Source organism: Nomascus leucogenys, chromosome 6, assembly GCF_006542625.1.
Source record: "Nomascus leucogenys isolate Asia chromosome 6, Asia_NLE_v1, whole genome shotgun sequence".
NCBI classification, from domain to species: Eukaryota; Metazoa; Chordata; class Mammalia; order Primates; family Hylobatidae; genus Nomascus; species Nomascus leucogenys.
In genome coordinates this window covers 66,056,313-66,083,934 of record NC_044386.1, presented here as the reverse complement: position 1 = coordinate 66,083,934, position 27,622 = coordinate 66,056,313, and the positions used below count along the sequence as shown (strand labels likewise).

General features: G+C 37.7%; 1 pseudogene across 1 annotated transcript; it reads left to right on the top strand.

The window, feature by feature from the left end:
* The first annotated feature begins 1,339 nt into the window (after positions 1 to 1,339).
* LOC100606352 lies at positions 1,340 to 2,787 on the top strand (annotated as a pseudogene). Its single transcript, XR_178396.3, has one exon. The product of XR_178396.3 is annotated as a 60S ribosomal protein L4 pseudogene (transcript).
* Positions 2,788 to 27,622: the final 24,835 nt, after the last annotated feature.

Below are 27,622 nucleotides of genomic sequence, written 5' to 3'. Positions count from 1 at the left end.
GGGGTTATTTACTTCCTGTAAATTTAAGTTCCTTGTAGACTCTGTATATTAGGCATTTGTCAGATGAATAGATTGCAAAAATTTTCTCCCATTCTGTAGGTTGTCTGTTTACTTTGTTGATAGTTTTTTTATTTTTTATTTTATTTTATTTTTCTGCTATGCTCTTTGGTTTAATTAGATCCCATTTGTCAATTTTTGCTTTTGGCATCTTTGTCATAAAATCTTTGCTCGGCCGGGTGCGGTGGCTCACGCTTGTAATCCCAGCACTTTGGGAGGCTGAGGCGGGCGGATCACGAGGTCAGGAGATCAAGACCATGGTGAAACCCCGTCTCTACTAAAAATACAAAAAAATTAGCCAGGCGTAGTGGCGGGCGCCTGTAGTCCCAGCTACTCGGAGAGGCTGAGGCAGGAGAATGGCGTGAACCTGGGAGGCGGAGCTTGCAGTGAGCCGAGATCGTGCCACTGCACTCCAGCCTGGGTGACAGAGCGAGACTCTGTCTCAAAAAAAAAAAAAAACTTTGCCCATGCCTATGTCCTGAAAGATACTGCCTAGGTTTTCTTCAAGGGTTTTTATAGTTTTGGGTTTTGCATTTAAGTCATTAATCCATCTTGAGTTAATTTTTGTACATGGTATAAGGAAGGGGTCCAGTTTCAATTTTCTGCATATGGCTAGCCAGTTCTCCCAGCATCATTTATTAAATAGGGAATGCTTTCCCCATTGCTTGTTTTTGTCAAAGATCAGATAGTTGTAGGTGTGCAGTCTTATTTCTGAGTTCTCTGTTTGATTCCATTGGTCTATGTGTCTGTTCTTGTACCAGTCCCATGCTGTTTGGGTTACTGTGGTCTTGTAGTATAGTTGGAAGTTGTATAGCACAATGCCTCCAGCTTTGTTCTTTTTGCTTATGATTGTCTTGGCTCTTTGGCCTCTTTTTTGGTTCCATACGAATTTTTAAATAGTTTCTTCTAATTCTGTGAAGAATGTCAATGGTAGTTTAATGGGAATAGCATTGAATCTATAAATTACTTTGGGTACTATGACCAGTTCATGATATTGATTCTTCCTATCCATGAGCATTGAATCTTTATCCATTTGTGTTCTCTCTGATTTCTTTGAGCAGTAGTTTCTAGTTTTTCTTGAAGAGATTCTTCACTTCCCTTGCTAGCTGTATTTCAAGGTATTTTAATCTTTTTGTAGCAATCGTGAATGGGAGTTCATTCATGATTTAACTCTCTGCTTGCCTGTTGTTGGTGTATAGGAATGTCAGCAATTTTTGCACACTGATTTTATATCCTAAGACTTTGCTGAAGTTGCTTATCAGCTTAAGAAGCTTTTGGCTTTTTTTTTCCTGTGGCAGCATCCGGGCTGAAAGTAGCACGGCTGTGTCATCTCTCTGCCATGGCGTGTGCTCGCCCACTGATATCGATGTAGTCCGAAAAAGGGGAGTCATCTGGCAAAAATGTCACTTTGTCTGCTGTATTCAAGGCTCCTATTCGACCAGATATTGTGAACTTTGTTCACACCAACTTGCGCAAAAACAACAGACAGCCCTACGCTGTCAGTGAATTAGCAGGTCATCAGACCAGTGCTGAGTCTTGGGGTACTGGCAGAGCTGTGGCTTGAATTCCCAGAGTTCGAGGTGGTGGGACTCACCGCTCTGGCCAGGGTGCTTTTGGAAACATGTGTCGTGGAGGCCGAATGTTTGCACCAACCAAAACCTGGTGCCGTTGGCATTGTAGAGTGAACACAACCCCAAAACGATATGCCATCTGTTCTGCCCTGGCTGCCTCAGCCCTATCAGCACTGGTCATGTCTAAAGGTCATCGTATTGAGGAAGTTCCTGAACTTCCTTTGGTAGTCGAAGATAAAGTTGAAGGCTACAAGAAGACCAAGGAAGCTGTTTTGCTCCTTAAGAAACTTAAAGCCTGGAATGATATCAAAAAGGTCTATGCCTCTCAGCGAATGAGAGCTGGCAAAGGCAAAATGAGAAACCGTCGCCGTATCCAGCGCAGAGGCCCGTGCATCATCTATAATGAGGATAATGGTATGATCAAGGCCTTCAGAAACATCCCTGGAATTACTCTGCTTAATGTAAGCAAGCTGAACATTTTGAAGCTTGCTCTTGGTGGGCATGTGGGACGTTTCTGCATTTGGACTGAAAGTGCTTTCCGGAAGTTAGATGAATTGTATGGCACTTGGCATAAAGCCGCTTCTCTCAAGAGTAACTATAATCTTCCCATTCACAAGATGATTAATACAGATCTTAGCAGAATCTTGAAAAGCCCAGAGATCCAAAGAGCCCTTCGAGCACCAAGCAAGAAGATTCATCGCAGAGTCCTAAAGAAGAACCCACTGAAAAACTTGAGAATCATGTTGAAGCTAAACCCATATGCAAAGACCATGCGCCGGAACACCATTCTTCGCCAGGCCAGGAATCACAAGCTCCAGATGGATAAGGCAGCTGCTGCAGCAGCAGCACTAGAAGCCAAATCAGATGAGAAGGCGGCGGTTGCAGGCAAGAAGCCTGTGGTAGGTAAGAAAGGAAAGAAGGCTGCTGTTGGTGTTAAGAAGCAGAAGAAGCCTCTGGTGGGAAAAAAGGCAGCAGCTACCAAGAAACCAGCCCCTGAAAAGAAGCCTGCAGAAAAGAAACCTACTACAGAGGAAAAGAAGCCTGCTGCATAAACTCTTAAATTTGATTATTCCATAAAGGTCAAATCATTTCGGACAGCTTCTTTTGAATAAAGACCTGATTATACAGGCAAAAAAAAAAAAAAAAAAAAAAAAAAAAAGAAGCTTTTGGGCTGAGATGATGGGGTTTTCTAGATATAGGATTATGTCATCTGCAAACAAAGATAATTTGACTTCTTCTCTTCCTATTTGAACACCCTTTAATTCTTTCTCTTACCTGATTTCCCTGGCCAGAAGTTTCAATACTATGTTGAACAGGAGTGGTGAGACAGGGCATCATTGTGTTATGCTGGTTTTCATAGGGAATGTTTCCAGCTTTTGCCCATTTAATATGATATTGGTTGTGGGTTTATCATGTATGACTCTTATTATTATTTTGAGGTATATTCCTTCAATACCTAGTTTATTGAGTTTTTAACATGAAGAGATATTGAATTTTATTGAAGTCCCTTTTTGTACTATTGAGATAATCATGTGGTTTTGTCTTTAGTTCTGTTTATGTGATAAATCACATTTACTGATTTGTACATGTTGAATCAAACTTGCATCCCGGGATGAAGCCAACTTGATCACGGTGGATAAACTTTTGATGTGCTGCTGGGTTTGGGTTGCCAGTATTTAATTGAGGATTTTTGCATTGAGGTTCATCAAGGATATTGGCCTGAGGTTTTTGTTGTTGTTGTATCTCTGCCAGGTTTTGGTATAAGGATGATGCTGACCTCACAGAATGAGTTAGAAAGGAGACCCTCCTTTTCAATTTTTTGGAATAGTTTCAGCAGAAATGGTATCAGCTCTTCTTCGTACCTCTGGTAGAATTCAGCTGTGAATTCATCTGGACATGGGATTTTTTGGGTTGGTAGGCTACTTATTACTGCCTTAATTTCAAAACTCGTTATTGGTCTATTCAGAGAATCAATTTTTTTTCTGCTTCAGTTTTGGAAGGGTGTATGTTCAGGAATTTATCTGTTTCTTTAGATTTTCTAGTTTATGTTCATAGAGGTATTTATATTATTCTCTGATGGTTGTTTGTATTTCTGTGGGGTGAGTGGTGATATCCCCCTTATCATTTCTGATTTTGTTTGTTTCATTCTTCTTTCTTTTCTTCTTTATTAGTCTAGCTAGTGATCTAAATATTTTATTAATTAAAAAAAATCTTCCAAATTCATTGATTTTTTTGAAGGGTTTTGTGTCTCTATCTCCTTCAGTTAAGCTCTGATTTTAGTTATTTCTTGTCTTCTGCTAGCTTTGGGGTTTGTTTGCACTTGATTCTCTTGTTTTTTTTTTTTTTTTTTTTTTTTTGTGATGTTAGGTTGTTAACCTGAGATCTTTCTAGCTATTTGATGTAGGCATTTAGTGTAATAATATAAAATTCTGATAGGAACAGCTCCAGTCTACAGCTCCCAGTGTGAGTGACGCAGAAGATGGGTGATTTCTGCATTTCTAACTGAGGTACCGGGTTCATCTCACTGGGGAGTGTCAGAAAGTGGGTGCAGGACAGTGGGTGCAGTGCACCGAGCCTGAGCCGAAGCAGGGTGAGGCATCGCCTCACCTGGGAAGCACAAGGGGTCAGGGAATTCCCTTTCATAGCCAAGCAAAGCTGTGACAGAAGGCACCTGGAAAATCGGGTCACTCCCACCCTAGTACTGCTCTTTTCCAATGGTCTCAGCAAATGGCATATCAGGAGATTATATCCTGAGCCTGGCTCGGAGGGTCCCATGCCCACGGATCCTGGCTCATTGCTAGCACAGCAGTCTGAGATCAAACTGCAAGGCGGCAGCGAGGCTGGGGGAGGGGCACCCGCCATTGCTGAGGCTTGAGTTGGTAAACAAATTGGCCGGGAAGCTTGAACTGGGTGGAGCCCACGGCAGCTCAAAGAGGCCTGCCTGCCTCTGTAGACTCTACCTTTGGGGGAAGGGCATAGCCAAACAAAAGGCAGCAGAAACCTCTGCAGACTTAAATGTCCCTGTCTGACAGCTTTGAAGAGAGTAGTGGTTCTCCCAGCACAGAGTTTGAGATCTGAGAACGGACAGACTGCCTCCTCAAGTGGGTCCCTGACCCCTGAGTAGCCTATCTGGGAGGCACCCCCCAGTAGGGGCAGACTGACACCTCACATGGCCAGGTACCCCTCTGAGACGAAACCTCCAGAGGAACGATAAGACAGCAACATTTGCTGTTCAGCAACATTCGCTGTTCTGCAGCATCCACTGCTGATACCCAGGCAAACAGGGTCTGGAGTGGACCTCCAGCAAACTCCAACAGACCTGCAGCTGAGGGTCCTGACTGTTAAAAGGAAAATTAACAAACAGAAAGGACATCCACACCAAAACCCCATCTGTACGTCACCATCATAAAAGACCAAAGGTAGATAAAACCACAAAGATGGGGAAAAACCAGAGGAGAAAAACTAGAAACTCTAAAAATCAGAGCACCTCTCCTCCTCCAAAGGAAAGCAGTTCCTCACCAGCAACAGAACAAAGCTGGATGGAGAATGACTTTGAAGCGTGGGGAGAAGAAGGCTTCAGAAGATCAAACTACTCCGAGCTAAAGGAGGAAGTTTGATCCCATCACAAGGAAGTTAAAAACCTTGAAAAAAGATTAGACCAATGGCTAAATAGAATAACCAATGAAGGGAAGTCCTTAAAGGACCCAATGGAGCTGAAAACCATGGCACAAGAACTACGTGACGAATGCACAAGCTTCAGTAGCCGATTCGATCAACTGGAAGAAATGGTATCAGTGATTGAAGATCAAATGAATGAAATGAAGCAAGAAGAGAAGTTGAGAGAAAAAAGAATAAAAAGAAACGAACAAAGCCTCCAAGAAATATGGGACTATGTGAAAACACGAAATCTACGTCTGATCGGTGTACCTGAAAGTGACGGGGAGAATGGAACCCAGTTGGAAAACACTCTGCAGGATATTACCCAGGAGAACTTCCCCAACCTAGCAAGGCAGGTCAACATTCAACTTCAGGAAATACAGAGAAGGCCACAAAGATACTCCTCAAGAAGAGCAACCCCAAAACATATAATTGTAAGACTCACCAAAGTTGAAATGAAGGAAAAAATGTTAAGGGCAGCCAGGGAGAAAGGTCGAGTTACCCACAAGGGGAAGCCCATCAGACTAACAGCTGATCTCTCGGCAGAAATTCTACAAGCCAGAAGAGAGTGGGGGCCAATATTCAACATTCTTAAAGAAAGAATTTTCAACCCAGAATTTCATATCCAGCCAAACTAAACTTCATAAGTGAAGGAGAAATAAAATCCTTTACAGACAAGCAAATGCTGAGAGATTTTGTTACCACCAGGCCTGCCCTAAAAGAGCTCCTGAAGGAAGCACTACACATGGCAAGGAACAACTGGTACCAGCCACTGCAAAAACATGCCAAATTGTAAAGACCATCGAGGCTAGGAAGAAACTGCATCAACTAACGAGCAAAATAACCAGCTAACATCATAATGACAGGATCAAATTCACACATAACAATATTAATCTTAAATGTAAATGGGCTAAATGCTCCAATTAGAAGACACTGACTGGCAAATTGGATAAAGAGTCAAGACCCATCAGGGCACTGTATTCAGGAAACCCATCTCACGTGCAGAGACACACATAGGCTCAAAATAAAGGGATGGAGGAAGATCTACCAAGCAAATGAAAACAAAAAAAGGCAGGGGTTGCAATCCCAGTCTCTGATAAAACAGACTTTAAACCAACAAAGATCAAATGAGACAAAGAAGGCCATCACAGAATGGTAAAGGGATGCATTCAACAAGAAGAGCTAACTATCCTAAATATATATGAAATACAGGAGCACCCAGATTCATAAAGCAAGTCCTTAGAGACCTACAAAGAGACTTAAACTCCCACACAACAATAATGGGAGATGTTAACACCCCACTGTCAACATTAGACAGATCAATGAGACAGAAAGTTAACAAGGATATCTAGGAATTGAATTCAGCTCTGCACCAAGCAGACCTAAGAGACAGCTACAGAACTCTCCACCCCAAATCAACAGAATATACATTCTTCTCAGCACCACACCACACCCATTCCAACCTGACCACATAGTTGGAAGTAAAGCACTCCTCAGCAAATGTAAAAGAACAGAAATTATAACAAACTGTCTCTCAGACCACAGTGCAATCAAACTAGAACTCAGGATTAAGACACTCACTCAAAACCACTCAACTTCATGGAAACTGAACAACTTGCTCCTGAATGACTACTGGGTACATAACGAAATGAAGACAGAAATAAAGATGTTCTTTGAAACCAACGAGAACAAAGACACAACATACCAGAATCTCTGGGACACATTCAAAGCAGTGTGTAGAGGGAAATTTATAGCACTAAATGCCCACAAGAGAAAGCAGGAAAGATCTAAAATTCACAACCTAACATCACAATTAAAAGAACTAGAGAAGCAAGAGAAACAAATTCAAAAGCTAGCAGAAGGCAAGAAATAACTAAAATCAGAGCAGAACTGAAGGAAATAGAGAAACAAAAAACCCTTCAAAAAACTCAATGAATCCAGGAGGTGGTTTTTTTTTTGAAAAGATCAACAAAATTGATAGACTGCTAGCAAGACTAATAAAGAAAAAAAGAGAGAAGAATCAAATAGACGCAATAAAAAATGATAAAGGGGATATACCATCCATCCCACAGAAACACAAACTACAGAGAATACTATAAACACTTTTACTCAAATAAACTAGAAAATCTAGAAGAAATGGATAAATTCCTCGACAAATACACCCTCCCAAGACTAAACCAGGAAGAAGTTGAATCTCTGAATAGACCAATAACAGGTTCTGAAATTGAGGCAATAATTAATAGCTTACCAACCAAAAAAAGTCCAGGACAAGACGGATTCACAGCTGAATTCTACCAGAGGTACAAGTAGGAACTGGTACCATTGCTTCTGAAACTATTCCAATCAATAGAAAAAGAGGGAATCCTCCCTAACTCATTTTATGAGGTCAGCATCATCCTGATACCAAAGCCTGGCAGAGACACAATAAAAAGAATTTTAGACCAATATCCCTGATGAACATTGATACAAAAGTCCTCAATAAAATACTGGCAAACCGAATCCAGCAGCACATCAAAAAGCTTATCCACCATGATCAAGTGGGCTTCATCCCTGGGATGCAAGGCTGGTTCAACATACGCAAATCAATAAACATAATCCAGCATGTAAACAGAACCAACGACAAAAACCACATGATTATCTCAATAGATGCAGAAAAGGGCTTTGACAAAATTCAACAACCTTCATGCTAAAAACTCTCAATAAATTAGGTATTGATGGGACGTATCTCAAAATAATAAGAGCTATCTATGACAAACCCACAGCCAATATCATACTGAATGGACAAAAACGGGAAGCATTCCCTTTGAAAACTGGCACAAGACAGGGATGCCCTCTGTCACCACTCCTATTCAACATAGTGTTGGAAGTTCTGGCCAGGGCAATTAGGCAGGAGAAGGAAATAAAGGGCATTCAATTAGGAAAAGAAGAAGTCAAATTGTCCCTGTTTGCAGATGACATGATTGTATATCTAGAAAAGCCCACCATCTCAGCCCAAAATCTCCTTAAGCTGATAAGCAGCTTCAGCAAAGTCTCAGGATACAAAATCAATGTGCAAAAATCACAAGCATTCTTATACACCAATAACAGACAAACAGAGAGCCAAATCATGAGTGAACTCCCATTCACAATTGCTTCAAAGAGAAAAAAATACCTAGGAGTCCAACTTTTAAGGGATGTGAGGGACCTCTTCAAGGAGAACTACAAACGACTGCTCAACGAAATAAAAGAGGATACAAACAAATGGAAGAACATTCCATGCTCATGGATAGGAAGAATCAATATCGTGAAAATGGCCATACTGCCCAGGGTAATTTATAGATTCAATGCCATCCCCATCAAGCTACCAATGACTTTCTTCACAGAATTGGAAAAAACTACTTGAAAGTCCATATGGAACCAAAAAAGAGCCCGCATTGCCAAGTCAATCCTAAGCCAAAAGAACAAAGCTGGAGGCATCATGCTACCTGACTACAGTAACCAAAACAGCATGCTACTGGTACCAAAACAGCATGCTACTGGTACCAAAACAGAGATATAGACCAATGGAACAGAACAGAGCCCTCAGAAATAATGCCACATATCTACAGACATCTGATCTTTGACAAATCTGACAAAAACAAGAAATGGGGAAAGGATTCTCTATTTAATAAATGGTGCTGGGAGAACTGGCTAGCCATATGTAGAAAGCTGAAACTGGATCCCTTCCTTACACCTATACAAAAATTAATTCAAGATAGATTAAAGACTTAAATGTTAGACCTAAAACCATAAAAACTCTAGAAGAAAACCTAGGCAATACCATTCAGGACATAGGCATGGGCAAGGACTTTATGTCTAAAACAACAAAAGCAATGGCAACAAAAGCCAAAATTGACAAATGGCATCTAATTAAACTAAAGAGCTTCTGCACAGTGAAAGAAACTATCATCAGAGTGAACAGGCAACCTACAGAATGGGAGAAAATTTTTGCAACCTACTCATCTGACAAAGGGCTAATATCCAGAATCTACAAAGAACTCAAACACATTTATAAGAAAAAAACAAACAACTCCATCAAAAAGAGGGCAAAGGATATGAACAGACACTTCTCAAAAGAAGACATTTATGCAGCCATCAGACACTGAAAAAATGCTCGTCATCACTGGCCATCAGAGAAATGCAAATCAAAACCACAATGAGATATCATCTCACACCACTTAGAATGGTGACCATTAAAAAGTCAGGAAACAACAGGTGCTGGAGAGGATGTGGAGAAATAGGAACACTTTTACACTGTTGGTGGGACTGTAAACTAGTTCAACCATTGTGGAAGACAGTGTGGCGATTCCTCAGGGATCTAGAACTAGAAATACCATTTGACCCAGCCATCCCATTACTGGGTATATACCCAAAGGAATATAAATCATGCTGCCATCAAGATACATGCACACGTATGTTTATTGCAGCACTATTCACAATAGCAAAGACTTGGAACCAACTCAAATGTCCAACAATGATAGACTGGATTAAGAAAATGTGGCACATATACACCATGGAATAATATGCAGCCATAAAAAATGATGAGTTCATATCCTTTGTAGGGACATGGATGAAGGTGGAAACCATCATTCTCAGCAAACTATCACAAGGACAAAAAACCAAACACTGCATGTTCTCACTCATAGGTGGGAATTGAGCAATGAGAACACTTGTACACAGGAAGGGGAACATCACACACTGGGGCTTGTTGTGGGGTGGGGGTCCAGGGGAGGGATAGCATTAGCAGATATATCTAATGTAAATGACGAGTTAATGGGTGCAGCACACCAACATGGCACATGCATACATATGTAACAAACCTGCACATTGTGCATATGTACCCTAGAACTTAAAGTATAATAAAAAAAATAAATATATATATATAAATTTCCCTCTTAACACTGTTTTAGCTGCATCCCAGAGATTCTGATACATTGTCTCTTTGTTCTCATTAGTTTCAAAGAACTTCTTCATTTCTGCCTTAAATTCATTATTATTATTGTTGTTGTTATTATTATTTGAGATGGAGGTTCGCTCTGTCACCCAGGCTGGAGTGCAGTGGCGTGATCTCGACTCACTGCAACCTCTGCCTCCTGGATTCAAGCAATTCTCCTGCTTCAGCCTCCCGAGTAGCTGGGATTATAGGCATGTGCCACCACGCCTGGCTAATTTTTGTATTTTTAGTAGAAATAGAGTTTCATCATGTTGGCCAGGCTGGTCTCGAACTCCTAACTTCTGCCTGCCTTGACCTCCCAAAGTGCTAGGATTACAAGTGTGAGCCACCACGTCCAGCCTAATTTCATTACTTATCCAAGAGTCATTCAGGAGCAGGTTGTGCAATATCCATGTAGTTGTGTGTGGTTTTGAGTAAATTTCTTAATCCCAAGTTCTAATTTGATTGTGCTGTGGTTGGAGAGACTGTTTGTTATGACTTCAGTTCTTTTGAATTTGCTGAGGGGTGTTTTACTTCCAATTATGTGATCCACTTTAGAGTAAGTGTTGTACAATACAACAAGATGTACATTCTGTTGTTTTTAGGTGAAGAGTTTTGTAGACATCTATCAAGTCCACTTAGTCCACAGCTGAGTTCAGGTCCTGGATATCATTGTTCATTTTCTGTCTCATTGATCTGTGTAATATTGTCAGTGGGGTGTTAAAGTCTCCCACTATTATTGTGTGGGAATCTGTCTCTTTGAAAGTCTCTAATAAATTGCTTTATGAATCTGGATGCCCCTTTGTTGGGTGCATATATGTTTAGCACAGTTAGATTTTCTCGTTGAATCAAACCCTTTACCATTATGTAATGCCCTTCTTTGTGTTTTTTGATCTTTGTTGGTTTAAAGTCTGTTTTATTAGAAACGAGGATTGCAACCCCTGAGTTTTTTGGTTTTCCATTTACTTGGTAAATTTTCCTCCATTCCTTTATTTTGAGCCTATTTGTGTTTTTGTAGGTGAGATGGATCTCTTGAAGACAGCACATTGATGGGTCTTGGCTGTTTGTCCAACTTGCCATTCTGTGTCTTTAAATTAGGGTATTTAGCCCATTTACATTTAAGGTTAGTATTGTTATGTATGAATTTGATCCTGTCATCATGATGCTAGCTGGTTATTTTGCAGGCTTGTTTATGTGGTTGCTTCATAGTGTCACTAGTCTGTGTACTTCAGTGTGTTTTTGTAGCGGGTGGTAAGAGTTTTTTCTTTCTGTATTTAATACATCCTTCAGGAGGTTTTGCAAGGCAAACCTGGTAGTGACAAATTCTCTTAGCATGTGTTTGTCTGAAAAGAATCTTATTTCTCCTTTGCTTATGAAGCTTAGTTTGGCTGGATATAAAATTCTGGGTTGGAAATTCTTTCCTGTAAGAATGTTGAATATTTGCCCCAATCTCTTCTGGCTTGTGGGGTTTCCAGTGAGAGGTCTGCTGTTAGTTTGATGGGCCTCCCTTTGTAGGTGACCTGGCCTTTCTCTCTGGCTGCCCTTGACATTTTTTCTTTCATTTTGAACTTGGAGAATCTGAAGATTATGTGACTTGGGACTGATCTTCTCATGGAGTATCTTACTGTTGTTCTCTGCATTTCCTGAATTTGAATGTTGGCCTGTCTTCCTAGGTTGGGGAAGTTCTCCTGGAGGATATTCTGAAGTATATTTTCCAACTTGGTTCCATTCTCCCTGTCTTTTATGGGTACCCCTGATCAGTAATTAGTTTGGTCTCTTAACATAATTCCATAATTCTTGGAGGTTTTGTTCATTCCTTTTTATTCTTTTTTCTCTATTCTTATCTGCCTGTGTTATTTCAGAAAGATCGTCTTCAAACTCTGAGATTCTTTCCTCCGCTCAGTCTATTCTGCTATTGATACTTGTGATTGCATTGTGTAGTTCTCATGTTGTTTTTCAGCTCCATCAGATTGGTTATGTTCCTCTCCAGAATGGCTATTCTGGCTATCAGCTCCTGTATTTGCTTTTTCATTATTCTTAGAAATGAAAGAATATTTCATGCTCTTTTAGCTCAGTTAAGTTCATTATTACCCACCTTCTGAAGCCTACTTCTATTAATTCAGCTATCTCAGCCTCAGCCCAGTTCTGTGCCCTTGCTGGAGTGGTGTTGCAGTCATTTGGAGAAGAGGTCCTCTGGCATTTTTAGTTTTCAGTGTTTTTGCATTGATTCTTTCTCATCTTTGTGGGCTTATTTTCCTTTGATCTTTGAGGTTGCTGATGTTAGAATGGTGCTTCATTGGGTCTTTTTTGTTGATGTTGTTTTTTTCTGTTTGTTTTTCTTTTAACAGTCAGGCTACTCTTCCACGGAGCTGCTGTGGTTTGCTGGGGGTCCACTCCAGACCCTACTTGCCTCATTTTTCTTGTGCCTGGAGGCATCACCAGTGAAGGCTGAGAAACAGTAAAGGTGTCAGCCTCCTCCTTCCTCTGAAAGCTCTGTCCTGGGGGGTACTCACCTGTTGCTGTTCCAAACACGCCTGTAGGAGGTGGCTGGAGATCCCTTTTGGGAGGTCTCACCCAGTCAGTAGGAACAGGATCAGGGACCTGCTTAAAGAAGCAGCCTGGCTGCTTTTTGGTAGAGCAGGTGTGCTTCATTGGGGGGCACCCCTCCTCATCTGGACCATTTGTATTCTCCAAAGCCAGCAGGCTGGAATGGCTGAGTGGACCAAACTGCAGAGATGGTAGCTGCCCATCCCCACAGGAACTTGGTCCCGTCTCAGGCAGACTTCAGCCTGTTGCCATTGACTGGCTGGAATTCCAAGCCAGTGAGTCTTAACTTGTGAGGTGCTGTGGAAGTGGGGCCCTCAGAATGATGCTGCTTGGCTCCCCGGATTCACCCTCTTCCTAGGGATATGTATGGATGGATCTCTTGCCTTGCTGGAGATCCCGGGACCAGAATATGTATAACTCCTGGTTCTCTGTATGTGCCTGAGTGGCTGCTCTGCCAAGACTTCACACAGTTCTGTGTATCAGACGCAAGTCTCTGGTAGTGTGGGCTCACAAGGAGATCTCCTGATCTATCGGTTGCAAAGATCCATGGGAGAAGTGTGGTTTCTTGGGCAGGGCCACACAATCACTCACCGCTTCCCTTGGCTAGGGGTGGCGGTTCCTTTGGCTCCATGCTGCTCCTGGGTGGGCTGTTGTCCCACCCTGCTTTTCTTCATTCTCCGTAGGTTGAGTTGTTTGCTTAGTCAGTCCCAATGCAAGAACCTGGATATTTCAGCTGAAGGTGCTAAATTCACTGAAAGCTTTCATTCCTCTCTGATAGTGCCATGGACTACAGCTGCTTCTAACTGGCCATGTTGGCCCCTCCAAAGTGGTTTCTAAGTGGGTTTTAAACTGGATTTTCATATCAAAACATAGTGTTGTTATTATATGGGTTTTCATAATAAGAAGATCAGAAAAAATGTTCAATATTTTCCTGTAAAACTAGCCAATAATTTAGAGAATTTAGAAAACTAAGGTAATTAATTCATCTTCATCAGGTCTGTTTTTCTTTATAATTTTAAGAGGAGGTTCACTAATTCATGGGTTATCTGATTTTATTCTTTAAGGTATTGTCAAATGAGAACTCAGCTCTCTGTAGTAGTCCTGACACCTGGCTTTAATAATGATCAGTTCAAAGCTATTCTTTCTCATCTATACTTTCACCCACTTCTTCTTACCCTCACTGTGATTGCACTGAAGCAAATTCCAGATTTCATAGCATTTCATCCATATATATTTCAGTAAGTAAAGCTAGGGAACTCCATTTCTTTTTGAATATACCTAGAATACCATTGTCACACTTAAAAATAATAATTCTTTAATATTATGAACTATCTAGTCAATGTTCACATCAATATTAGATGAAATACAAAATGTAAGATATCTTAACAAATAATACATTGCCAAGGCAAAACTCATATCTGTATTTGTGCCTTAATTCTTAAAATACATTTTTGTAATGAATTGAATATTGTTTTCATTTAAATTATTACCAGGTAAAGTTCTTAAATATCCAGTATTATTTTATTTAAAATCCTTACTAAGCAATTCAGAATGATTTTGACTTTATGATTCCACATTCACCAATGAGTTATCTCTAGTATGTTCACTTTATTCTTAAATAATCACCCTAATGTTTAGTTAGGGTACGTAGTTACATATACACACAAAGTAAAAAGAGATGATGTTGCTTCTATGAATACCACACAAAAGTCCATGATGTCTTTCTAGGTACATCATTGTCTTATTTCCTATTATATATTGCCTCATGATTCCGTAACTACTTTATAAATGTGGCAATGAATAGACTACTTTAGAAGATGATTCTTAGATAAATAATTGATCCTTTAACAAGTTTAAAGGCTAACTTAACAAATATTTATTGAGTGCCTACTAAATGTTGGATTTGGTGACATTGTATATACTGTACTGTTAGCAGTCAATAAGAGAAAAATAATCTCCCATCAACTTTATAATGTAGTCTTGTAGAAAAACTGTAAAAATATGCCAAACAAGGCCCAAGTAAATCTAATTAAAAATCAGGAAATATGATATTTAAAGCACTATCTAACATTTGTTTCACATGTGAAAATATGATTTTACTAGGAAAAAAATGAGGAAGGCAGGAAGCTTTGCACATAGGAGGCCACTCAACTAACATCAATGGGACTAAACTGATTGACCTAGGTTTTCTCTGGATAAGCATTAATTACCCTTCATGTTTAGTAACAGTTATGTGTGTTTAAGGCAGGTTAAACAACTTGTAATTAAACCTGAAGTAGTCAACTAAGATAAGTTTGAAACACCAAGTCTATGTTTTATTATAAAATGTCTTTTTTTTTTCAGAAGTTTATGATTACCACTGATGATAAAGAGAAGCCAGACTAGAAAGAAAAAGGATTGGCAGGACATACATTAAGTTCAAAGAGGAAATGTGAATTGCTGATCCTAAATCCATTTAAAAATGTTCTCTGTCTTTAGAAAAATATTTGTTCCAAGCTGAAAGCCCCATTATACACAATAGAACTGACCCTTAGCTTATAATAAGGCTTGGGTCAAAAGTCTTAACCAAAAATTCAAAATATACATAAATATATGACCTGAATAAGGAAAGTCTCCAGTTAAGTGCAAGCTGTGTTTAAAAAGCTCTCAGGAAAGACTCAATTACCATCCCCCGTTCTTTTAGGAAACCATTCAGGAGAGGCTTAAAAGGATGTTACAAAAAATGCTAGATTCCAAAAGGATTTTATATTCTCTCATTAGATCTTCAGTTAAATGACCAAATGACGGACATAAAATTGAATTAAAAAAAGAGTAAAATAGCATATGATATAATGCATTGTATTTCCATGTTTGTGGACCACGGTTTAAATTATAAACAAAATAAAAAGTAGGTAACTGGACTCCATTCTCTGTCTAACTGAATAACTCTATTCAGCTACAATGAAGGTAGAAAATTCTTCATTTATATATTAGGCCACAGTTAAAGAATGTGCAAAAATATAAGCGAATACTAGTTCCTATCTTAAACTAAATTTGAACTACCTTTGGACCTAATCCTGGGGAATTACTTTTTAAACAGTGGGGAATCATATTTCTAAAATGACTTTAATCCTCTTTGCCTTTGGGAAACTATTAGACAGCCATTTTGGGGAGGAAAATGTTTTTTATGGTTGACTAGGAAAAAATATGGCATATATGTTAAAATACGGAATACAATTAATCAAAGATGTTAAAATATGGAAAAAATAAAATCAGTAGAATACAGTATTATTATCCATATTTTATAGATGAGTGAACCAAGACAATAGAAGTTAGAAGATACGCCCAAAGTCACTTGACATGAAAGTGGAAGGCAGCCTCATTCACCTTCTATTTCTTGCTATATGCAGATAAAATTAATTTGGAAATTAACCTTGTATCCAGAAACCTTATCGATCTCAGTATTAATTCTAAGAACATCTCTGTAGATTTGTTTTGCACTATTTATAGAGTCATAACTACAAATAATGATAGTTTTATTTCTTCCTTTCCCTAATTTATACATTTATTTATTTTTCTTGCCCATTCCACTGGTTGAATACAAGCAGTCATTTCCATCATCTTTATCTTGTCTCTAAACTCAGACGAAAAGCTTTACCATCATTTTCCACCGACGCATAATGTTTGTTGTTATCTATTGCACATGATTATGTGTGGTTGTCTGTATTATTCTGTTAATATGGTAAGGTAATTGACTAATTTTCATGTGTTAAGTTAACCTTGCATCCCTAGAATAACCTAATTTGCATTTGATGTATTATTCATGTTATATATCACCAGATACTATTGATAATTTTTTGTTTAAGATTTTTAAATCTATGTTCATGAATGAGACTGATTTATAATGTTCCTACTTCTTCCTGGCATGATCAGGTTTTATTATTTCCAAGTATATTTTTAAACTTAGAAACATGACTCTAATGCAAATATAGATTGAACATATATTCAACATCAGTAAAGATTGATCTCACCCACTGAGTAAAGCTGGTCCAAGACAATATGAGAGAAGATATATATGTAATGAAATAACTCTAGAATAAGATTGATGAATTAATGCCCTACAGGGTGATAAAATTATAACTTTTGGGGTTATTTTTTCTACTTGACAGAAACTATTTACATCCTTACTTGACAAAATCTATATATTCATAAGTAACTTCACAGAGTGTAGGCTATAATCAGTAAATAGTAAGTGAAATGAAAGTGCATCTCCTAGAGAATTAAATATTCCTTGAGTGGCCCTGTTCAACAATACTGTAGAATAACATTGAAAGGACATGCAGTCATCTTTTCCAAAACATTTCCAACAGAAATGTTGGTTATACTTAACAAGAGTCTAGATTATATAGGGACCTCATTGAGTTCCCCTTCTGTTTTCTGGAAAAATGTCTACAAAACCAGCAATTTGCCCCGTAAATGCTTGGTAAAATGTGTAAGTGAAGTCATCTACTCTTGGAAGTGTGTGAAGGTACTTAGTAATAGATTTAATTTCTTTAATAAATATAGGACTATTCAGATTTGCCATATTTTTTGATATTGCAGTATTTTAGAAATTTTTCCATTTCACCTAAGTTTTCAAGTTCATTGGCAGACAGTAGTTGGCAGTATTACCATCAGAAGGAATTACTTGATGTCTTTAATATTTCTTGTGCTGATTATTTTTACCTTCTCTCTTTATATCTCAATCAGTATTGCCAGAGATTGATGAAGTTTAGGTATTTTCAGTTACTGAGTGTGGACTTCAATGACTTCTCTATTGTGTGTTTATATTAGACTTAATTTCTTATTTTAATCTTTTTATTTCCTTATCTGTTTCTTATTGTTAAATTGTTATTGTTTATCTACCTTCTTAAGAGGAATGCTTAGGTCATTGATTTTCAGCCTTTCCCTTTATCCAATGTATACATTTGAGGCTATAAATGTCTAGTGCTTTAACATTACTTCACAATTTTGATATGTTAAATTTTTCATTAGCTTATGGTTCAAAAATTATTAATTTCTCTTTATATTTATTCCTTGTTCCATATATTTAGATATTTATTGCTTTTAATTCCCACATATTTTAAGATTTTCTAGCTAGCTTTTTTATTGTGGTAAAAAACACACAATAAAATTTACCCTTTAAAAAAATTTTTTTGGTACCCTCCCCTCTCAAGTATCTTGTTATAGCATAAAATTTACAATCTTGAGTATTTTTAAGTGTACATTACAGTACTATTAATTATAGGCATCTTGTTGTACAACAAAACTCTAAACCCATTGAACTCTCCTTTTCCCCTTCCACACAGCCCCTGACAAACACTATTCTACTATATAGTTCTAAGATTTTGACTACTATAGATACCACATATAATTGGAATCATTCCATATTTGTCTTTCTGTAACTGGCTTTTCACTTAGCATAATGTCCTCAAGGTTTATTCATATTGTCATATATGACAGAATTGCCTGTTTGTTTTTTTGTAGAGATGGGGTGTCACTTTGTTGCTCAGGCTGGCTCAAACTTCCAGGTTTAAGTGATTCTCCTGCCTAGGCCTCCCAAAGTGCTGGAATTAGAAGTGTGAGCCACCACCCCCAGCCTCCTTCTTTTTTTTATAAAGACTGAATAATACTCCACTGTATGGATATACTATACTTTCTTTAACCATTCATCTGTTGATAGACATTTAGGTTGCTTCCACATCTTGGCTATTGTGAAAAATACTGCAATGAACTTGGAGTCCAAATATCTCTTCAATATCTGATTTCAATTCTTTTGGATACACAACCAGAAGTGGGATTGTGGTGTAATATGAGGAACCGCCATATGTATTCCATATTGGTGAGAATGTAAAATGTAAAAATACATTTTACATTCTCACCAAAGTGCATGAGGGCTCCAATTTCTCCTCATCTTCAAGAACACTTGTTATTTTTCTGTGTTTTTGTTTATTACCATCCCAATAGGTATGAGGTAATATCTCATTGTTGTTTTGATTTGCATTTCCCTGATAATTAGTGATGTTGAGCACCTTTTTATATGTTTGTAGGCTGTTGTATTTCATCCTTGGAAAAATGTCTATTCAAGTCCTTTGACCATTTTAAAATTAGATTATTATTATTTTCTTGGGTATTGAGTTATAGAAATTCTTGATATATTCTGGGTATTAACCCCTTTACCAACATATAGTTTGCAAATACTTTCTGTATTTGGTTTCCCAAGCTTTTCATTCTGTTGATTATTTCATTTGCTGCACCAAAGTTTTAAAGTTGGATGTAGTCCCATTCATCTATGTTTACTTTTGTTGTCTCTGCCTTTGTTGTCATGTCCAGTAAAACACAGCCAAATCCAATGTCATGAACATTTCCTTCTATGTTTTCTACCAGGAGTTTTGTAGTTTAAGGTCTTACATTTAGATATTTAATCCATTTTTAATTACTTTTTGTATATGGTGTAAGAGTGGGTCCAACTTCATTCTTTTGCATGTGGATATCCAGCTTTCCCAGCATCTTTTGTTGAAGAGACTATTTCCCATTGTGTAGTTTTGACATCTTTGTTGAAAATCATTTGACCATACACATAAAGATTTCTCTGGGCTCTTTGTTCTGTTACATGGGTCTATAGGTCTATTTTTATGTCAGTATCATACGGTTTTGACTACTGTATATTTGTAATATGTTTTGAAATCAGCAAGTGTGATATCTACAGCTTTGTTTTCGTTCTTGAAATAGGAAGTTGAGATTTTTTGGCTAGTCATGGTCTTTTGAGATATCATAAGAACTTCAGGATAGTCCTTTTTTATTTCTGAAAAAAAGCCTTTGGAATTTTAATAGAGATTTCAAGGAATCTGTAGATTATAGTACAAATATTTTAACATTATTAAGTCTTTCAACCCATGATCACGGGATGTCTTTCCCTTTATTTGTGTCTTGTTTAATTTTTTTCAGCAATGTTTTAGAATTCTCAGTGTACACGTTTTTTGCCTCCTGGGGTAACTATATCTATAAGTATGCTATTCTTTTTGATACCATTGTAAATTATATTTGTTTTCTTAATAATTTCCTTTTCAGGTATTTCGCTGATATGTACAGAAATGCAACTAATTTTTGTGTGTCAATTTTGTATACTGAAACTTTATGAATTCATTTACTAGTTTTAACAGTTTTTGGGTTTTGTGTATTACATCTCTGGAGTTTTCTATATATAAGATTATGTCATTTGTGAACAGAGTTAATTTTACTTCTTCCTTTCTGATTTAGATCTCTTTTATTTCTTTTTCTTGCCTAATTAATCTGGAATTCCAACACTACGTTGAATAGAAGTGGTGAGAGAGGGCATCCTTCCCTTGTTACCAACCTTAGAGGAAAAGCTTACAGCTTTTCACTTGTTACTGAGAAAAATAATAGCTGTAAGCTTTTCATATATGGCCTTTACCATATTGAGGTAATTTTCTACTATTTCTAGTTTGTTTAGTAGTTTCATCATGAAAAGGTATTACATTTTGTCAAATGCCTTCCTTGGCATCCATTGAGATGACTACGTGTATTTTTTGTTTTTTTGTTTTGTTTTGTTTTTTTGAGACAAGGTCTCCCCCTCTGTCACCCAGGCCGGAGTGCAGTGGAGTGATTTCAGCTTACTGCAACCTCTGCCTTCTGGGTTCAAGCAATTCTTGCGCCTCAGCCACTGGAGTAGCTATTACTGGCGTGTGCCAACACACCTGGCTAATTTTTGTTATTTTTAGTAGAGATAGGGTTTCACCATGTTGGCCAAGCTGGTCTTGAACTCCTGACCTCAAATGATCCGCCCACCTCGGGCTCCCAAAGTACTGGGATTACAGGCACGAGCCACTGCCCCTGGCCTATGTGGTTTTTGTCCATTATTTTGTTAATGTGATGTCTTAATTTGATTTTCATATATTGAACCATCTTCTTGCATTCTAAAAGTAATTTGTGTAACTCTTAATGTGTTGTTGAATTAAGCATGCTAGTGTTTTGCCGAAGATTTTTGCATCGACATTCATCAGGGATATTGGTTTGCAGTTTCCGTTTCTTAAAGTATCTGCCTGATTGTGGTATCAGGGTAATGCTGGACTTCTGAAATGAATTTGGAGGTTTGTTCTAAATTTTTTGCAAGAGTTTGAGAAGGATTTTTGTTAGTTCTTTAAATGGTTGAAAGAATTCTTCAGTGAAGCCATTGGTCCTAAGCTTTTCTTTGTTGGGACCTGTTTGATTACAGATTACGTCTCCTTACTAGTTACTGGTCTGCAAAGAATTTTTATTTCTTCACGAGTCAGGCGTGGTAAATTTCTAGGAATTTATCCATTGCTTCAAGGTTGTCAAATTTTATTATTATATAGTTGTTTCTAGAAATCTCTTGTGATCATTTGTATTTCTGTGTCATCAGTTGCAATGTCTTCTTTCATTTCTGATTTTTATTATTGGAGTCTGGTTTCTTTTTTTCTTAGTCTAGCTAAGGGTTTGTTGCTTTTATTGATCTTTTCAAAAAACCAATTTAGTTTTGATAATTTTTAAAATTGTTTTTATTCTCTGCTTCATTACTTTCTGCTCTAATATTTGTGATTTTCTTTCTTCTACTAACTTTGAGTTTAGTTTGTTCTTACTTTTGTAGTTCTTTGAGATGTAACGTTAGAATTTTTATTTGACATCTTTTCTCTTTTTAAAGGTAGGCATTTACTACTCCAAATTTCCCTCTTAGAACTGCTTTTGCTGCATCCAATAAGTTTGGCTATGTTCTGTTTTCATTTTCACTTGACCTAAGATATTTTCTTATTTCTCTTGTGATTTCTTCTTTGACTCATTCATCATTCAAGAGTGTATTAATTTCCACATATTTAGGAATTTTCAAGTGTTCCTTTTGCTATTGATTTCTAGTTTCATCCCACTGTGGTTAGAGAAGATAGATGGTATGATTTCAATTTTCTAAAATTTGTTAAGACCTGTTTTGTGGCCTAACATATAATCTTTAGAAACATTCTGTGGGCATTTTAGAAGAATGTATATTCTGCTGTTGTTGGGTGGAATGCTCTGCATTTATCTATAAAGACCAATTTGTCTAGAGTGTTGTTCAAGTTTTTGTTTCTTTACTTATCTTTTCTCTGGCTGATCTATCCATTATTGAAATTGGAATATTAAAATCTCTATCATTATTGTGTTACTATCTAATTCTCCCTGCAATTCTTTCAATTCTTTATGCTTGCTGCGTATATTCACCTAATATATATAAAATTACATCTTTCTGGGAACTGACTTTTTAAATCCTTATATGTCCTTCTTTGCCTCTTGTGACAATTTTTGACTTAAAGTTTATTTTGACTGGTATATCAACCCCTGCTGTCATTTGGTTACCATTAGTATGACATTTATTTCCCATCCTTTCACTTTCAGTCTATGTGTGTTGTTAAAGTGAGTCTCTCATAGACAGCATATAGTTGGATTTTGTTGTTTCTTTTTATTTTTCCATTTAGCCACTGTATATATTTTGACTTGGGAAATTAGTACAGTTATATTTAAAGTAATTATTGATAGGACTCACTCTTGCCATTTGGTTAATTTTTTCTTTCTGTTTTCTTCTCTTGCTCCTCTCTTCTTCTCATGTTGACTTTGTGATTTGATGATTTTTCATGGCGATGTGCTTTTATTACTTTCTATCTTTTGTGTATCCACTTTACATTATTTTTGTGGTTACCATGCAGATCACATAAAATATTTTATGGTTACATCAGTCTGTTTTAAGCTAATAACCACTTATCTTAGATTACACTAGTAACAGTAATCTCACTAGTGTAGTAAGATTACCCTAGTAGTGTAATCTTAGATTACATTAGTAACAGTAAAGTTACTCTATATTTTACTCCTCCCCAACACACATTTTATGTAATTGATGTCAGACTTTACTTCTTTTTTTTTTTTTTTGAGAGACAGGGTGTCACTCTGTCACCCAGGTTGGAGTGCAGTGGTGCAATTATGGCTCACCGCAGCACTGAATACTTGGGATCAAGGGATCTTCTCTACTTAGCTTCCTGAGTAGCTAGGACCACTGGTGCTCACCACCACACTTGGCTAATTAAAAAAATTAATAGAGATGAGCTCTCTTTATGTTGCCCATACTGGTCTCAAACTCCTGGGCTCAAGCAATCCTACCATCTCAGCCTCCCAAAGTGCTGGCATTATAGCTGTGAGTCACCTCACACAGCCAGATATTGCTTCTTTCTATGTTTAAATTGAAAAATATTTGTGGATATAGTTATTCTCACTACTTCTGTTTTCTAATTTATGTAAGTATTAAATGTTAAGGTGCATGATTACAGTATTACAATTTTCTGAGTTTGTCTTTATGTTTAGCTTTCATACAATTTATACTTTCATATGCATTTGTATTATTGCTTAGCTTTTTTTTGTTTCAACTTTAAAACTCTTGTAAAGCAGTCCTAGTGATAATGAACTCTTTCAATTTTTTAATTATACTTTAAGTTTTAGGGTACATGTGTACAACGTGCAAGTTTGTTACATATGTATACATGTGCCATGTTGGTGTGCTGCACCCCTTAACTCGTCCTTTAACATTAGTTATATCTCCTAATGCTATCCCTCCCCGCTACTCCCACCCACAACAGGCCCCGGTGTGTGATGTTCCCCTTCCTGTGTCCAAGTGTTCTCATTGTTCAATTCCCGCCTATGAGTGAGAACATGCAGTGTTTGGTTTTTTGTCCTTGTGATAGTTTGCTGAGAATGATGATTTCCAGCTTCATCTACGTCCCTACAAAAGACATGAACTCATCGTTTTTTTTATCGCTGCATAGTATTCCATGGTGTATATGTGCCACATTTTCTTAATCCAGTCTATCATTGTTGGACATTTGAGTTGGTTCCAAGTCTTTGCTATTGTGAATAGTGCCGCAATAAACATACGTGTGCATGTGTCTTTATGGCAGCATGATTTATAATCCTTTGGGTATATACCCAGTAATGGGATGGCTGGGTCAAATGGTATTTCTAGTTCTAGATCCCAGAGGAATTGCCACACTGGCTTCCACAATGGTTGAACTAGTTTACAGTCCCACCAACAGTGTAAAAGTGTTCCTATTTCTCCACATCCCCTCCAGCACCTGTTGTTTCTTGACTTGTTAATGATGGCCATTCTAACTGGTGTGAGATGGTATCTCATTGTGGTTTTGATTTGCATTTCTCTGATGGCCAGTGATGATGAGCATTTTTTCATGTGTCTGATGGCTGCATAAATGTCTTCTTTTGAGAAGTGTCTGTTCGTATCCTTCACCCATTTTTTGATGGGGTTATTTGTTTTTCTCTTGTAAATTTGTTTGAGTTCATTGTAGATTCTGGATATCAGCCCTTTGTCAGATGAGTAGGTTGCAAAAATTTTCTCACATTCTGTAGGTTGCCTGTTCACTCTGATGGTAGTTTCCTTTGCTGTGCAGAAGCTCTTTAGTTTAATTAGATCCCATTTGTCAATTTTGGCTTTTGCTGCCATTGCTTTTGATGTTTTAGACATGAAGTCCTTGCCCATGCCTATGTCCTGAATGGTATTGCCTAGGTTTTCTTCTAGGGTTTTTATGGTTTTAGGTCTAACATGTAAGCCTTTAATCCATCTTGAATTAATTTTTGTATAAGATGTAAGGAAGGGATCCAGTTTCAGCTTTCTACATATGGCTAGCCAGTTTTCCCAGCATCATTTGTTAAATAGGGAATCCTTTCCCCATTTCTTGTTTTTGTTAGATTTGTCAAAGATCAGATAGTTGTAGATATGTGGCATTATTTCTGAGGGCTCTGTTCTGTTCCATTGGTTTGTATCTCTGTTTTGGTACCAGTAGCATGCTGTTTTGGTTACTGTAGCCTTGTAGTATAGTTTGAAGTCAGGTAGTGTGATGCCTCCAGCTTTGTTCTTTTGGCTTAGGATTGACTTGGCAATGTGGGCTCTTTTTTGGTTCCATATGAACTCTAAAGTAGTTTTTTCCAATTCTGTGAAGAAAGTCATTAGTAGCTTGATGGGGATGGCCTTGAATCTATAAATTTTCCTGGGCAGTATGGCCATTTTCACGATATTGATTCTTCCTATCCACGAGCACGGAATGTTCTTCCATTTATTTGTGTCCTCTTTTATTTTGTTGAGCAGTGGTTTGTAGTTCTCTTTGAAGAGGTCCTTCACATCCCTTATAAGTTGGACTCCTAGGTATTTTATTCTCTTTGAAGCAATTGTGAATGGGAGTTCACTCATGATTTGGCTGTTTGTCTGTTATTGGTGTATAAGAATGCTTCTGATTTTTGCACATTGATTTTGTATCCCGAGACTTTGCTGAAGTTGCCTATCAGCTTAAGGAGATTTTGGGCTGACACAATGGGGTTTTCTTGATATACAATCATGTCATCTGCAAACAGGGACAATTTGACTTCCTCTTTTCCTAATTGGATACCCTATATTTCCTTCTCCTGCCTAATTGCCCTGGCCAGAACTTCCAACACTATGTTGAATAGGAGTGGTGACAGAGGGCATCCCTGTCTTGTGTCAGTTTTCAAAGGGAATACTTCCAGTTTTTGTCCATTCAGTATGATATTGGCTGTGGGTTTGTCATAGATAGCTCTTATTATTTTGAGATACATCCCATCAATACCTAATTTATTGAGAGTTTTTAGCATGAAGTGTTGTTGAATTTTGTCAAAGGCCTTTTCTGCATCTATTGAGATAATCGTGTGGTTTTTGTCATTGGTTCTGTTTATATGCTGGATTATGTTTATTGATTTGCATACATTGAACCAGCCTTGCATCCCAGGGAGGAAGCCCACTTGGTCATGGTGGATAAGCTTTTTGATGTGCTGCTGGATTCGGTTTGCCAATATTTTATTGAGGATTTTTGCATTGATGTTCATCAGGGATATTGGTCTAAAATTCTTTTTTTTGTTGTGTCTCTGCCAGGCTTTGGTATCAGGATGATGCTGACCTCATAAAATGAGTTAGGGAGGATTCCCTCTTTTTCTATTGATTGGAATAGTTTCAGAAGGAATGGTACCAGCTCCTCCTTGTACCTCTGGTAGAATTCAGCTGTGAATCCGTCTTGTCCTGGACTTTTTTTGGTTGGTAAGCTATTAATTATTGCCTCAATTTCAGAACCTGTTATTGGTCTATTCAGAGATTCAACTTCTTCCTGGTTTAGTCTTGGGAGGGTGTATGTGTCGAGGAATTTGTCCATTTCTTCTAGATTTTCTAGTTTATTTAAGTAGAATGTTTATTGAAGTAGAGTGTTTATTGTATTCTCTGATGGTAGTTTGTATTTCTGTGGAATCGGTGGTGATATCACCTTTGTCTTTTATTGCGTCTATTTGATTCTTCTCTCTTTTCTTCTTTATTAGTCTTGCTAGCAGTCTATCAATTTTGCTGATCTTTTCAAAAAAACCACCTCCTGGATTCATTGATTTTTTGAAGGGTTTTTTGTGTCTCTATTTCCTTCAGTTCTGCTCTGATCTTAGTTATTTCTTGCCTTCTGCTAGCTTTTGAATGTGTTTGCTCTTGCTTTTCTAGTTCTTTTAATTGTGATGTTAGGGTGTGAATTTTAGATCTTTCCTGCTTTCTCTTGTGGGCATTTAGTGCTATAAATTTCCCTCTACACACCGCTTTGAATGTGTCCCAGAGATTCTGGTATGTTGTGTCTTTGTTCTCCTTGGTTTCAAAGAACATCTTTATTTCTGCCTTCATTTCGTTACGTACCCAGTAGTCCTTCAGGAGCAGGTTGTTCAGTTTCCATGAAGTTGAGTGGTTTTGAGTGAGTGTCTTAATCCTGAGTTATAGTTTGATTGCACTGTGGTCTGAGAGACAGTTTGTTATAATTTCTGTTCTTTTACATTTGCTGAGGAGTGCTTTACTTCCAACTATGTGGTCAATTTTGGAATGGGTGTGGTGTGGTGCAGAGAAGAATGTATATTCTGTTGATTTGGGGTGGAGAGTTCTGTAGATGTCTATTAGGTCCACTTGGTGCAGAGCTGAATTCAATTCCTAGATATCCTTGTTAACTTTCTGTCTCATTGATCTGTCTAATGTTGACAGTGGGGTGTTAACATCTCCCATTATTATTGTGTGGGAGTTTAAGTCTCTTTGTAGGTCTCTAAGGACTTGCTTTATGAATCTGGGTGCTCCTGTATTGCATATATATTTAGGATAGTTAGCTCTTCTTGTTGAATGCATCCCTTTACCATTCTGTGATGGCCTTCTTTGTCTCTTTTGATCTTTGTTGATTTAAAGTCTGTTTTATCAGAGACTAGGATTGCAACCCCTGCCTTTCTTTGTTTTCATTTGCTTGGTAGATCTTCCTCCATCCCTTTATTTTGAGCCTATGTGTGTCTCTGCATGTGAGATGGGTTTCCTGAATACAGCACCCTGATGGTTCTTGACTCATTATCCAATTTGCCAGTCGGTGTCTTCTAATTGGAGCATTTAGCCCATTTACATTTAAGGTCAATATTGTTATTTGTGAATTTGATCCTGTCATTGTGATGTTAGGTGGTAATTTTGCTTGTTAGTTGATGCAGTTTCTTCCTAGCCTCGATGGTCTTTACAATTTGGCATGTTTTTGCAGTGGCTGGTACCGGCTGTTCCTTTCCATGTTTAGTGCTTCCTTCAGGAGATCTTTCAGGGCAGGCCTGGTGGTGACAAAATCTCTCAGCATTTGCTTGTCTGTAAAGGATTTTATTTCTCCTTCACTTATGAAGCTTAGTTTGGCTGGATATGAAATTCTGGGTTGAAAATTCTTTTCTTTAAGAATGTTGAATATCGGCTCCCACTCTCTTCTGGCTT